Source organism: Anolis carolinensis, chromosome 4 (assembly GCF_035594765.1).
Source record: "Anolis carolinensis isolate JA03-04 chromosome 4, rAnoCar3.1.pri, whole genome shotgun sequence".
NCBI lineage: Eukaryota > Metazoa > Chordata > Lepidosauria > Squamata > Dactyloidae > Anolis > Anolis carolinensis.
Window position 1 is genome coordinate 198,169,055 of NC_085844.1, and position 14,819 is coordinate 198,183,873.

The 14,819-nt window shown below is 43.8% G+C and overlaps 1 protein-coding gene across 2 annotated transcripts in view; it reads right to left on the minus strand.

Annotated features, from left to right (window-relative positions):
• lrrn2 (leucine rich repeat neuronal 2) overlaps positions 1-14,819 on the minus strand; it is a 233,818-nt gene that overhangs the window by 42,194 nt on the left and 176,805 nt on the right. The window lies entirely within an intron of this gene.

Genomic DNA, 14,819 nt, shown 5'->3' on the forward strand with positions numbered 1-14,819 from the left:
CCCGCCCATCTTTTGTTATTTACAACACCACCCCTGGTTTTCCTAGTGACAACCTCCCAAGGACCAAACACATCGATTCCCACATGGGAAAAGGGGGGGGTCTGTCAAAGTCCTGTCCTGAAGTAACTCAGCCATCAGCTGACTCTGACAGTTACGTCTGAGTCGCCGACATTTGACACACTTAAAAATAACACTGCTGACCAAACTTTTAGCATTTACCACCCACAGGCCTTCATTTCTAAGGGTCGCCTCAGTCAGAGTTCTACCTTGATGATGGATTTTCTCATGGTAGTGACGAACCAACAGCAAAGCAATATGGCTATTGGGGGGTACAATGATGGGGTTCTTTATACACACTTTGAGTTTAGCTTTGGCTAACCTTCCTCCAACTCTCAAAATACCCTCCTTGTCTAAAAATGGGTTTAACTCATTTAGAAGACTTTGATTAGGGATGTTGAGCCCTTGCTCTAGCCTAGCTATTTCCTGCTTGAAAGCAGATCTCTGTACTGACTTGAATATGACGCTCTTAGCCTTTATCATATCCTGGACCTGTAAAGGCTCACTATCTTTGCAAGCTAAACGATGTATAAGCCTAGCAACTGCTCTAAGAAGACTGTGCCACTCCGAAAAACGTTCAAAACGGTGTGGTTCCAGGCAAGATCTTTGGCCCATCTTGATTTCTGTGGTTGATTTGCAGGCTTTCACCTCTGCACTTCGTGAGACTTGAGCATTCATAATGTCCGAAAACCTTTGCTCATCTTTCGAGAGCGCTGTGGCTTCGTCTCTCTCAGAGACTTTGAAGATGGAGGAATACTCTGGAGTTATTGCTTGGCAGTAGACTGAGATGTGACTTAGGCAACTGCGCACAAGTGTAGGACGTCCACCTTTAAGCACCTGTGCTTGATTGGAGTCCAACGACGATGGTGGGTGCATCTTGTTTATGCACACTGGGCCTGTAACTGTCCAGCCTAGTGGTAGCAGCTGAGCAATGGGCGCCCCTGGAGGTCCCTTAACTTGGTCGTTCACATAGAACAAGTTCGGACAGTCCGCACCAAGCAAAAGGGCAATGTCCACATCTGGCTGAAAGGCTGGTATGGCATTCTTTAACCGTCGCAAATGTGGATGAGCCTCCACAACTTCTCTAGTTACAATTTGTTTTTTGTTCCGAGGGATGGAGGAACACTCAATCAGGTCTGGCAACTTGAACTGTCTCTTCTGGTCGCAAGAGGAGACAACAAAGCCAGATGCTATGCGACCCTGCAACTTCTTTTTTCCTGCACACGTAGTCATAGTGTAGTCGACCATCTTGGTTTTAAGGTCAAACATGCGGAAGAACTCTGGAGTAGCCAGGGAGGCGTCGCTCTGTGAATCCAGGGCCACATAGAGTCTCTTTCTAAGCCAAGGGCTCTTGGCTGGATATACATCCGCTAGGCAGATAGGATGACAAACTCTGTACTGGTGCGAGTCAGAACACAGCTCTGTACAGGCGACTGCTGAAACTTCCACCTGCATCTCTGGTGCGGCTGGCTTGTCGGTGTCTTCGACTGCTGACTTTTCTTTTGGTGAAGCGTTCTCTTTGGGGTGGGAGATGATATTGGAGTTGTGCATTGCGGTGCAATGCTTGAGGCTGTTGCATTTCTCACACTTGATGTTTTCTTTGCAGTTGGATGCAAAGTGTGGAGTTGCTCCACAGCATCTAAAGCAGATTCCCTGCTTTTGAACTAGCTGTTGCCTTTCTTTGTATGTCTTTCTACTAAACTCCCTGCAGTTGGCCAAGCTGTGAGGCTTTTGGTGAATAGGGCAAAGCAACTCCTTTACCTCCGACCTGGGTTCGTCAGTCTTGTGTTGAGTTTCGACTGCCTTTACGCTGACAGGTCTATTGGCCTCTCTAGGTGGTTTCTTGTCCACTTCAGGTGCCTTCTCTGGCTGGGTCCCTTGGTATAAGGTGGGGAGGCCCGTCTGTGGATCATTCCTTTCTCTGGCTGCCCTGGTGATGAACTGGACCAAATGAGAAAATGGAGGGTATGCCTGGGAGTGGGCCTCCTTGTAGTTGAAGACCTCCTGTCCCCAGCATTCTTGCAAAGTGAAGGGCAGCTTGGTCAAGATCTGCCTCTGGGACAGGTGCTGATCGAGGCACCTCAAACCGGGCAGTTCTGGATTCTCCTTGGCCGACTCTAATTCCGTAAGGAGATCGCTGAGGTCCCACAAGAGTTTGAAGTCTTTGAGTTTTAAAGCTGGGAACCTTTGGAGCTTGTCCATAAGAGATGCTTCAATCTCTGTGCTGGCCCCATACCTCTGCTGCAACCTGGCCCAGGCCTTTTCCAGGGCTTTGTCGGGATCGGCTACGTGGGCTGCGTAGATCTTCTTAACTTGTGAGGATGAGGCTGGGCCCAACCATGCAGCCAGAAGAGTCAGTTCTTCCTCAGGCAATAACTTTAAGTCTCTGATTGCTCTCTGGAAGGTGGCCTTCCAGAGAAGAAATTCCTCAGGCTTGTCCGAAAACTTTTCGACACCCTTGTCCTTAAGATCTCTTCTGGGGCTTCTGATGATGGAGACAAGCTGGGACTCTGGCGTCGAAGGGAACAATTGAGGAGTTTGCTGTTGTGGAGTGGACTCCCACCGTGCACCTTGCGTCAACCTTTGGCCTCTTGGAGGGATGACATCGACCACTGACGAATCGATGGCTCCCTGTGCAGCTGTCTGTAGGGGCCAACTAGCACTCGGCCTTGAGGCCCTGATTGACTGACCTAGGGTTTTAGCAGGAGGCACAGGTAGCTCGAGCAAGGGTGAGCTCCCCGCTATGACGCTCTGCTCTGCAGGAAACTCAAAAGTGACTTTGGGGCCCTGCTCTGGGTAAGGAGAGAAGTCTTCCTGTTCCTCATCCGAAAACTGGCTGTTCATGCTGCCAAGGTGCGCAAACACTTTGGCAGAAGGATCCTGTATTGGTAACTGGCTTACATTTTCTTCTGTGAGTGGCTCAATTAGGGCTTTGGCCAAAGTCTCAGCCCTTACCCTTTTGGCTGCGGCATCCATCTTTATTCTAAGCATCTCTATACGAGCCTGTTCTATTTGCATTTCGCTTTGTCTATGGGCCTGTTCTATTTGCATTTCGCTTCGTCTATGGGCCTGTTCTATTTGCAGTCGTTGCTCTTCTTCTTTAAAGGGAAGGGTGAGATCAGCTGCCTTAGCATCAGCCTCCGCCCCCGCCACTTTACTCTGCAGCTCCAGACGTGCAGCCTCCTTAATGTGCAAGGCAGCTAGGGAAGAGATGGCACTCCCAGCAGCAGAAGACTTGCTAGAGTGGCTGTGTTTAGACGATGCACGCTCCCTTAGTTTAGATACCTGACTAGAGCGGTTGGACTTAAGACTAAGTGCCACAGCAGGTGATTTTAAAAGATTGGTCTCATGGCTGCATAAGGAAGCTAGGATTGCCCTCACCCTATTTTCTTTCTCATTAGTGTCAGCTAAAACACTCACTATTTCTAACTCTGAATCCTTGGCGTTAATGCGCTCGAGGACCTGGACTATCTTAGACACCAAACCCCTCCAAAGACCGAAGGTCTCTTCAAGGTCTGTCTGTAATATGGATGGCACCCTTGTAATACCCAAGCTCTCTATTCTGCCCATTAATGTTACAATGCGCTCCCATGCCGAACCTAACCTCACATGGAGGAGCTCCTTTTCATCTATTAGATGGGCTAGCATCTTGGCTGAAGGGTGCTTTATCCTTTGGGGCCTTTCATTCCTAATTTCAGCCTCAGAAGGAGATATACCATTTGTATCATCTTGAAATTGCATAGACATTATGTATTCTTAATAGCAAGTAAATTTACAACAAAGGCAAATGCAATATACCTGCAAGTAAATTTACAATAAAAGCAAATTCAATATATAATACAATTCACAGCACTTAACCATAGCAATATATATCACTAAGTAACTATACTTTACAAAGATAGTGACCTTTGGCGCCAGACTTTGGTGGGCAAGCTGCAAAATGTCAACTGACAGCAACTTGCCACTTGATACCTCCCTTGCCCGAGTGACGTAAACTGCCAAAATGGCGACTTCGCCAAATTTTCAAGCACCTCGTGCTCTGCGGCTCGAGGCCTGCCGCCGAAGGAGCACCGAGGCTGGCTTTGGAAAGGAGGAGAGAAGAGACGCCTCCTCCCCGCTGTGAAGGGAGGTCACCACCGCAGGTCGATGAAGCAGGTCACCACCGCAGGACGATGAGGCAGGTCACCACCGCAGGACGATGAGGCAGGTCACCACCGCAGGACGATGAGGCAGGTCACCGCCGCAGGTCAATGAGGCAGGTCACCACCGCAGGACGATGAGGCAGGTCACCACCGCAGGACGATGAGGCAGGTCACCACCGCAGGACGATGAGGCAGGTCACCACCGCAGGACGATGAGGCAGGTCACCGCCGCAGGTCAATGAGGCAGGTCACCACCGCAGGACGATGAGGCAGGTCACCGCCGCAGGTCAATGAGGCAGGTCACCACCGCAGGACGATGAGGCAGGTCACCACCGCAGGACGATGAGGCAGGTCACCACCGCAGGACGATGAGGCAGGTCACCACCGCCGGACCATGAGGCAGGTCACCACCGCAGGACGATGAGGCAGGTCACCACCGCCGGACCATGAGGCAGGTCGAAGCCGGCCGAGTGCTCCGGCCGAACTCGCAGCAGCGTTGCCAGGCCTGTCCAGGTTCTAGCCTGGTTCTGGTGGGCTTCACGCCTCAGAGCCAGCCAAAGAACTGTCGCTGGTGCTCCGCGGCTCGAGGTCTACCGCCGAGGGAGCCCTGGACGTTGCTGGGAACTGCACAGCCTGTGCAAACCCAGAAAGCCACTGGGCCACGTGCGCACACGCGAGCCAAATAGCAAGGAAATAGAGCCCCACTATTTGACTCCTTCAGGTCTGAGAGCGGGCTCCACTGCCTCAGACGCTGGTAGAGTCTTTAGGTATGCAGACTGAGCTCAGGCGGAAAAGCCGCAGCCTATACTAAAACTTCCTAAACTATAAAAAACTATAAAGCCGTGCAAGCTAGCTGAAGCGGAAAAACCGCTGATCGACCTCAAAACTGTGCCGTCCGCCGGACAATAAAAAACTATAAAACTGAAACGTGCTGTCCTTTATCCGGGCGAACTGCAAATCCCTATAAGCTGTCCTATAGATATTGAACGACTGAGTCTGGATAACTTCAAAAAAAGAATGTTTATTCATACAAGGTTGTAAACCTGGCACAGATCTTAAAGTTGCAGAAAATGAAACAAATTTCTATAGGTTTTAGTCACAGAATTATCCCTGGTTCCAGAAGGCAAAAGTGATTATAAAACCACTATACCCTAATCACGCTGCCTATATTAGAAGGAGAAACTCTTTCCTTCCCTATCTTTACAGCAAAGATTAGTTCTAGAAGCGATGGAATAACTTTGCTCCTCTAACTAGATTTCCTATTCCAGATCAATATAATTCAATACTTATCTAATTTGGATAGGCTTAGATTGGCCTGGTTTTGAGGATGATTTGTCCCAGTTAGCCTTGCACAGCTCCAGCACGTTGGAAGACAATAGCCAGAATGAAGCTCCAAAATGGAGACTAGACCCTGGTAAAAAGGGCGGTCCTAAGATGTTGCACTCTTTGACCAATCACTGCAAAGAAAACTGCAGCCAGCTATTGCAGATTCCAAGCCACTTTTCCTAGGCTTTTGCAGCCAGAGGCTCAAACAAAATGCAAAGGAGGGAAAACAAACAAACGACCAGTAGGTAAGGCAAACCATCGTCCTGGGGGACGGAACAAAGTGTGAGCATGCTTCTGGCTAATGAGATAGTCAAGTAATTAGGATGGTTGCTGTTGTGTGCCTTCAAGCCATTTCAGACTTTGGGCCAGCCTAAGTCTAAAACTGAGAGCGGGGGGCCAGGTAAATGACCTTGGAGGGTCACATTCGGCCCACAGGCCTTAGTTTGGAAACCCCTGTCATACTGAGTGGCATCACCAATGTATGTGTCAACCAAAAAGGACTTGATTGATTTGACCTTGTATTCAGTTGTCCTTTGCTTTCACCATCACCTAAGAAAATCTGATTGGCTGTGTAATGTCAGGACATTAATCCATTCACCATATGATCCCTATTTGACTGATGAGAAGAGGGAGAAATGCCAAGCAGGGCACTGACATAGCAGCAGCCGCCGCCTGGGAAACAATGGATTTTTAAATTAATATTTACCCACTTAAATGGAGGGGAAAGGGGTGAAGGAGAGGATTTCTTAGCTTCTGGAAATCAAATTCTGCCTCTGAAAAATCAAGCTGGAAGATATTCAGCACAGCCCTGGCTAGAAATATACTGATCTTTACATTCTTTTCTGCACTTTCTGCAGTACAGCAATCGAAAAGCTTTGAGATTATAGGCCAGCAGCTTTCTCCTTCTTTTATGCCTTTTCCCCACAATGCCTAAACCTAATAAATTGAGTTCAGGATCAGTGAATAACACCCTGCTGTAAACGTTTGGGTTGGATGTTAATGCGAAAAAGCATTCAACTCCAGCCGTGTTCTGGTCTGTAATTAATGACCCAATTGGTTGTGCTTGGTACCCCAGGCAGATGATAGTGTGGCTGTGTGGCAATTGCAAACTACTCATCTTGAAGGGCCATTGGCAAAATTATTTAGTGATAATTTGTAAAGTCTCTAGTTGAGCTGCAGGTTAATAATGCCAATTAATAAAGTCCTTCCCTTGACCCTAATTCTCCGGGAGGTTGTTTCTGATTTCTGACAGCAATACTCTGGGGCTTGATATTATGCTCTTTTCAGATATCTTTTCCTTATGGTATGGCATGCAAGGAGAAAAAAAATGAATTTGCCCTCAACTGAATCAGAATATTGGTTCCTCAACCAATACTACATATTCTGACAGGCATATTCTCAAAGGTCTCCAATTGAGGTTTTTTTTTTCTGTCTCTGTAACCTAACTGCCAGTGGTAGAGAAATAAAGCCTGGGGTCTTGTCAGTGGTAGCCAATGGCTTCCATGTAAGTGGAGTAGTGGGATCTCCCCTGGAATTTAGATCAAACTTAAAAGAATTCTGTAAGGTAGTTGGCTCCATCCTACCAAGTTACATTAAGCACATTGGATAATTCCTTTAAATTCAGACTGAACCTGGGGCATATTTGCAGCCTCCCTGGCATGGAAATTGCCAGTCCCCATTCCTGACTCCTACTACCAGAGGCGATCCAACTGCCAGGCAATCTAGGCATTTGCCTGTGGTGCCATCATCCTGGGGCTGCTGTCAAGGCCCCCGGGAGGGTGGCGCCACCCCCACCTCCTTTACCTTTGGGACGGACCTTGCTGCCATGTGGCCCGCACGGCCTGGCCCTTCCTCCTGGCCTGCGCGGCCTGGACACGCCTCCTGCGCGGCCTGACCACGCCTCAGAGAAGGCGAACGTTCCTGGGCGCTTTGCTAAAGAAAGAAGCGGGCGCTGCTTTTCTCCTCAGCAAAGCACCCAGGAACGTCTTCCTAGCGAGAAGGCAAACGTTCCTGGGTACTTTGCTGAAGAAAGAAGCGGGCGCCGCTTTTCTCCTCAGCAAAGTGCCCAGGAACATCTTCCTAGCGAGAAGGCAAATGTTCCTGGGCGCTTTGCTGAAGAAAGAAGCGGGCACCGCTTTTCTCCTCAGCAAAGCACCCAGGAACGTCTTCCTAGTGAGAAGGCAAGCATTCCTTGGCGCTTTGCTGAAGAGAGAAGCGGGCGCAGCTTTTCTCCTCAGCAAAGTGCCTTGTAACATCTTCCTAGTAAGAAGGCAAACATTCCTGGGCGCTTTCCTGAAGAGAGAAGCGGGCACCGCTTTTCTCTTCAGCAAAGTGCCCAGGAACGTCTTCCTTCCCGCCCCATGCGGCCATGCCTCCCGCCCTGCGTGGCCATGCTTCCCGCCCCACACGGCCCTGCCTCCCGGGGGTGTGTGCAAAAATTCCATTTGACTACTCCAGAAAATTACCTAAGGACGGCTCTGCCTCCTACTCAGCTATGTTTGCCTTGCAAGAAAATGGGTGCCTCACAATTAAAATGCCCCTATGGCATTTTTAAAATTACAAATAATAAAACTGAAAAACAATGACAACAACATAATTTGATCCCACAATCTTAGATGTGTCTTGCCTTTATATACTTAATGTCTTGTTATGTTTATTCCCATTTGTTTTCCAAAAGGCTTCTCATATGTGGTTCCCTCCTCTGATGTTTATCCTCAAACCAACCTCTGAGACGGGAGAAGCTATGAGATTGTGAATTGACAGAGATTACTGTGAAGAAGGGCTGAACTATAAACGTCCATGGATTTATTTATTTACAACATTTCTACCCCGCCCTTCTCACCTGAGGGGACTCAGGATTGAGTAAATCCAGCCAATCACAACCTTGGGAATGGAAGGGCCTATTGGAAACATATAAAGGTAGTGGTCTGTCTGCTGAACTATTTGTTAAAGTCGGTTAGAAGTGGAGATGGGGACAGAGGGAAGACAGAAGTGTATAACCTTTTTGTAGGGCAAGTTAGGAATACAGAAATGATTAGAGCTAGGCATGGATAAGGTCACAACAGAGATTTCAGCTTGATGGGAGATGAGAGTGCTTAAAGAGTTTAGAAAAAAGTGCTACTTTCCTTAACTAAGGGATTATATTTTATTGTCTGCGCACTCACGTGCTAGACATTTAAACTCATATACTATACAACAAATATTTACTGTTTTTATCCCTGGATGTCTGTCTGGATATATTTTCATTTAAGAATGAATGAGGAAAACCAATCATGCATTACCAGTCTAAATCCAATTCACTTGTCCAATACAGTGGTCCCTTTGGGGCTAGAATACCAGATCCAATGAAGGATCTGGGTCAAAAAGCAAGGTGAGTGATAGAAGCCCAGGGTATGGAACTGTGGCACCAATCTGGAAAGAAAACCCATTCCAGGAACCCATTAGCAATATGAATGATTGGTAGCTTGAACCACAAATTCAACCAACCCAACAATCCAAAACCTATAATACAGCACCTCTTTCATTCTTAAGACTATGTCTGGTATGATATCTATGTTGTTAAAGCGACACCCTGCAAATACAACTTTCCTGGGCAGGAAGGTACACTGATGGAAAATAAATTGCTGCCCATTACAGTTGGTCCTCCAAATTTATGGATTTGACTTTTATAGATTTGATTGTTCATGGATTTGATTAAATGTTATTACCAGGTCCTCCAGTGAGAGTCCATGATTAACTTTAAATGGAATCTCTCTCTAGAAATCTCCAGGTCCTCCTATGCAATTATGTGGTCAATGTCTGCTGGAAGTTGAATATAGAATCAAGATGGAGGACCTAGAGATTCCTGGAGAGGTGTTCTTTCAGATTTTAAAAAATACGTTTTTAAATTTTTGGGTTTCTTTTTTCACTTTCACTGGGTCATTGCAACCCAAACCTGAATGAAACCTAAGGAGCCCTGCCACAAAAACACAAGATGGCAGCATTTCAACAACTTGTTATAGATCACGAGTTGTTTTTATCTAGATACTCTTCAGGAATGTATAAGAATTGTAACTCAGTGGAGAAAGATTTAAATAGCTGCTTGTTCAAATCAATAATATTCAAATAGCATAAATTAATTGCAATTACAATTGAGCCACTATTGATATCTTTTACACTCTAGACAAGGATATATTGATAAAACGGAATAAAAAGAAAAACTCCCCATTGCTTGGAAGATGTTTCTAGTCATAGCCACACAAAGCAGTTGGAATAAAAACAGAGAGATTGCAGGAAAAGAAAAAGAGAAAGTGGAAGAGAAAATCAAATTAAAACAAGATGATTTGCAATGAAGAAAATGGAATGGAAGAAATATAAGGCAGAGATATATTAAACCATTCTGGGAGGAGGGGAGTGTGAGTTGTAAATAGGTATTAATTTTTCTTATCCTTAGATTAGTTAGGAAAATCTGTTCATTTTGCTTTCATTTGTGCTTGAATTTTTAAGGTTTTTCTACCATAAACATACATTTTGTGAATGCTGATAAATTCTTCTGACATGAAATGAAATTTTCAGTTATCCTTTCTGGCCAAATCCGAAAGATACATCTATTTTCTGAAAGGGAAGGATCATTTTGGATTTTCCTGCCATACAGAAGTTACAAATGAGGGGACTCCCAGAGCAAAAGAGGTGGCAGCTGCAACTCAACCCTAGTGACATACCCAAGGATGGAAACACAAACTTGTAAAGTACTCAAGCTCCTAAGCCTCAATAGATTAATCTGTTTTTGAGCCACATGTAGGCCAAATAGAAAAGAAAATGACAAACCCCAAGGTCATTGCATCCCAAATAAGAAAAACACAGCACATTTTGTTATTTTTTTTAAAAAAAAATGCTGCAAAATGTACTTGTCACCCATCATAAGGCGAGTCTCCCATACAGGTAGTTTTTGCAATGGTATAGAAGTGGTGTAATTATACAGCAGTTTTTGTTCTACTCAGTAATGAAAGTCAGATTTTTTTGCCTCCTCCTGTGTTCAGCAAAAATTCAATTGGTCTTTGTTAAACCTAGTTGTCTTCACACTACGACTTCAACAATTATAAGTAGAATACTGCCAGATACAATGTTGTAAGAAATCTTGACAATTCTTAACATCACACATTGTTGACCAAAATGTCCCAAACCATAGGTGAGATTCAGTTTAATGCTAGTAAATCTGTCCATAGTTACACAAGAGATCTGGGATGGAGTGTGATGGCAAAATGGAAGACCCTCAAAGCCCTCGGGGTATTCAGAGGCTGCTAGTGTGTTGAGGCAATGTGCAAACATAGAAAACTGTTGTACAAGGAAAACTGTTGTACAACTGTCCCTCCAAATACATATGCTGCTGTAGCCCTTTGTTGCACCAACATATGACATTGAGTGGACATATTCAAAGTATCAAATAGCTACTTCACATTTATAATATAAGGTAATACCCATATGCACACTGTTATGTGCCCTATAAAGTGCAAGATGAAGACTTGCCCTTCCACCGTCTCAGAAGCAAATATTTTCCATGGAAAATCTACTTTTCATTTGTGCAATTGATTCAACATCCAAATCTAAATCAGTCCTGTCTATTAAAATGATCCCCATTCACCAACCCACACAGTGAATGGAAAGAAGGGAGGGAGGGAGAGATGAGCAGATTAAAAGAAAGCTGATGCAGTTCATTGTGCATTGATATCCATAGAAAAACAAATAGGATATGTGTTGTACATTTGGGTGCCACAAAATCACAGTAACATTGCTTTCGTTGCACTTTATGCCAGAGACTTTCTTTTCTTTTCTTTTCTTTTTTACCAAAACTAGAAATCTCGGGGAGGGTTTAATATGTTTAAATGTGGGATTGACTTAATCATATGTGAAGAGGGTTGAGTATTAAATGGGCCTGGGTGGATGATAAGAATTTAACCCTTTTCTTTCCATGGATAATACCCCAGCATTTTCTTTTTGCAGGTGCTTTTTCTTTGTTTTGGCTGTAATACTGGATGTTTTCACCTGTACCTTAGAAAAGGTGTGCTTGGATGTGTTAAAATATGGACAATGAGCTTGAGGGTAGAGACAACAGAATCACCACTAATTTTTCCTATATGCATACATGATTTCCTATATACATTTATGTCTAATATTATGCTCAGTAAGGGATTTGTAAGCTTCAGTTATGATCACTGAGCTACCATCTCAACTGAAGGTAACAAGAGAACAGGTAATGGACTTTATTAACTTTAGTCCAACTTTTTCTCACTAATGCTTGACAGATGTAAGTGGAAAAAGGAGCAGCTTGTGTTCCCTTTGCAAGAGATTAGGCGACAGCAGGGACGGGTGGGAGGTCAGTCACCATAACCTGGGAACAGCTGTGCTGAAATTCGCACCCTATATTGGGACAAAATGAGGCCTTCACCAATGAGTGCATTGGTTCCCTGGGAAAATAATTTAACCAAACCCTTTCCACACAAAAGGAAACAGATCTCAATTGGTTAAAAGTGAATATAAATATAGAGAAAATGATCATGTGGTTGTTTTGTGTTACCATTCTGCAACTTTGCTGCTTGAATTTTTGGTAGGTGAATTCAACCAGCTCTCTATATTCATGGATTCTGTATACATGGATTCTACCAACTTGAAAATATTTTTTTTAAAATCCCAAAAGACAACTTTGATTTTACCATTTTATATAATGAACTTCATTTTACTGTGCCACTGTATAGCACTTGAGCATCAACAGGTTTTGGTATCCACAAGGGTCCCAGGAACCAAAACGCAGCAGATAGCAAGGGCCCACTGTATGAAATTCTCAGTTACAACATAATTTCAAGGCTTTTCTATGGGGAATACTATAGTATGTAGAAATGTTCGTAGTCCAAATTATGCTTTCCCCCATATCATGCATACATACATTAGTCCTTCCTATGATACCTGTAATGTGACATGCAGTGAATATGCAGGAATTTATATATACATAGTGCCCCATCATTTAGAAGCTCAGGCCCAGAGTTTGACTTCACCTAGTAACAAATAAGTACCTACTTGTAATTAATTCACCAGTATCAACCATATAACACATAACAATGCAATTTACTTTTTAGTTGTGTGGAACAGAGTCCTTCCCTTTGCATTGTAAGTGGAACTTTAATTTAAATTTATAGTGGTCCCATAATACTATGTAACAAAAGTTTTTCTGTTCCTGGTTTTAAAGTATTATTCCTGTTTAACTGTGTGGTACTTACTTTGAAAGTAGTTGTTATACTCCAGAAACTCCATTTTTGTGGCTCCTACAAACTATGTTGAATTGGTTGAGACCTGATATTATTTGAAAAACTATAGCAAAATGTGACGCAGGTTGCCTCACAAAAACAATGTTTTTGCAATTTAATAAACTTTTCCCATGTTTTTTTAAATGATAGAACCAATTAAGAAATGACATTTATAACCCAGGAACAAGAGTCGTGTTACATAGTAATTACTAGGCATGTGCGATCCATGAAAAAAATGGTTCTAAACTCTCTTCGAAAGTAGGGGGCGCTGGTGCTTCGTTTCTAAAGTCATTTCTGAATTTTGAAGGCAAAAAGTTCAAAACTTCTGAATTTTCGTATGTACCTCGTTAAAGGCAGATGCGCATGCGCATGAAGGAAAACATTATTGTCAATGGGGAAACTTGAAGGGCTTCTCTCTCCCTCATTTTGTGAGCTATCCTAATGAAACTTGCTACAGTGGTAGAACAAATTTACCACTGTTAGCTCACCAAATTTAAGAACATTTGACTTATCCTCAGATTTTCAGCGAAGTTTCAATTTTTAAAAAAATAATACCAAAAATCTGTTCCTGGTTTGAAAGTGTTATTTCCTGTTTTATTGGGTTGTCTTTACTTTGAAAGTCATTGTTCTACTTCAGAAATTTTGTTTTTGTGGCTGAAACTTTGTTGAATTGTTGGAGAGAGACTCAACAAACCATAACGTGCTATTTTTTATAGAACAATGTCCTTTGCGCAAAGACAAAGTTTTGGCAGTGTAATAAAGTTTTGCCATGTTTTTACGACAGAACCAATTAGGAAATGACATTTATTAACCGGGAACAGAAATTATAGCACACCATCAAATCACTCCTGACAGATGGACATCAGCCTCTGAATAAGGAAATCTGTTCCTGGTTTGAAAGTGTTATTTACTGTTTCATTGGATTTTCTAGGGCTGAGAGTGTGTGACTTGCCCAAGATCACCCAGTGGGTTTCCATGGCTGATTGGGGAATCAAGCCACAATCGTAGTCCAACTCTCAAACCAGTACACTACACCATGCTGTCTCAAAATGGTCCTGGTGCTAGCCAGGAGGGAAAACTCTCTTCCAGCACCGGGCTTGGTTTCTATGGGGCTTTTAAGCCTGTTGCTAGCCAGGAGAGAAAAACGCTCAGAGCTTGGTTTCTTTCTATGGGGCTGTTATTAAGCCCGATGATAACCAGGAGAGAAAATGCTCAGGGTTTGGTTTCTTCCTATGGGGCTGTTATTAAGCCCGATGCTAGCCAGGAGAGAAAAGACACAGGGCTTGGTTTCTTTCTATGGAGCTGTTATTAAGCCCGATGCTAGCCAGGAGAGAAAATGCTCAGGGCTTGGTTTCTTTCTATGGGTTGCTAGCCAGGAGAGAGAAAAACGCTCAGAGCTTGGTTTCTTTCTATGGGGCTGTTATTAAGCCCAATGCTAGCCAGGAGAGAAAACACTCAGTTTCTTTCTATGAGGCTGTTATTAAGCCTGTTGCTAACCAGGAGAGAAAATGCTCAGGGTTTGGTTTCTTTCTATGAGGCTGTTATTAAGCCCAATGATAGCCAGGAGAGAAAACGCTCATCCCTTTCTGCCAAGACTCTACTATGTTATAATAATCAGCACTGATTGGGCAAGGAGGCAAGCCCAGGCTAGGCTGCTCCTCCCTGCAAACAAAGTTTGGTTGAATTAAAAATGCTTTCTCATATATCCAAAGGTATTCTGAGGCCATTAAATAAATGGGCTCCAATGCTTCAAATTGGAAGGTCAATTCTGAAGTGCCAAACCACCTCAGAACCCCATTTGGAACCCAAAATAGATACAATTTTATTCCAATTTATGACGATTCCGATGAATTTGCCCATGCCTAGTAATTACTGTGGGAAGAACATGCCAAAACATGGAAAGTTTAGTTATTTTATATTAGATTAGTGGATATGCTACTTATGTATGCATGTTTAGTTTCTTTCAGTAAGTTGGGAAGTTACTACAGTATTTAACATTATGATGTAATTTTACTTT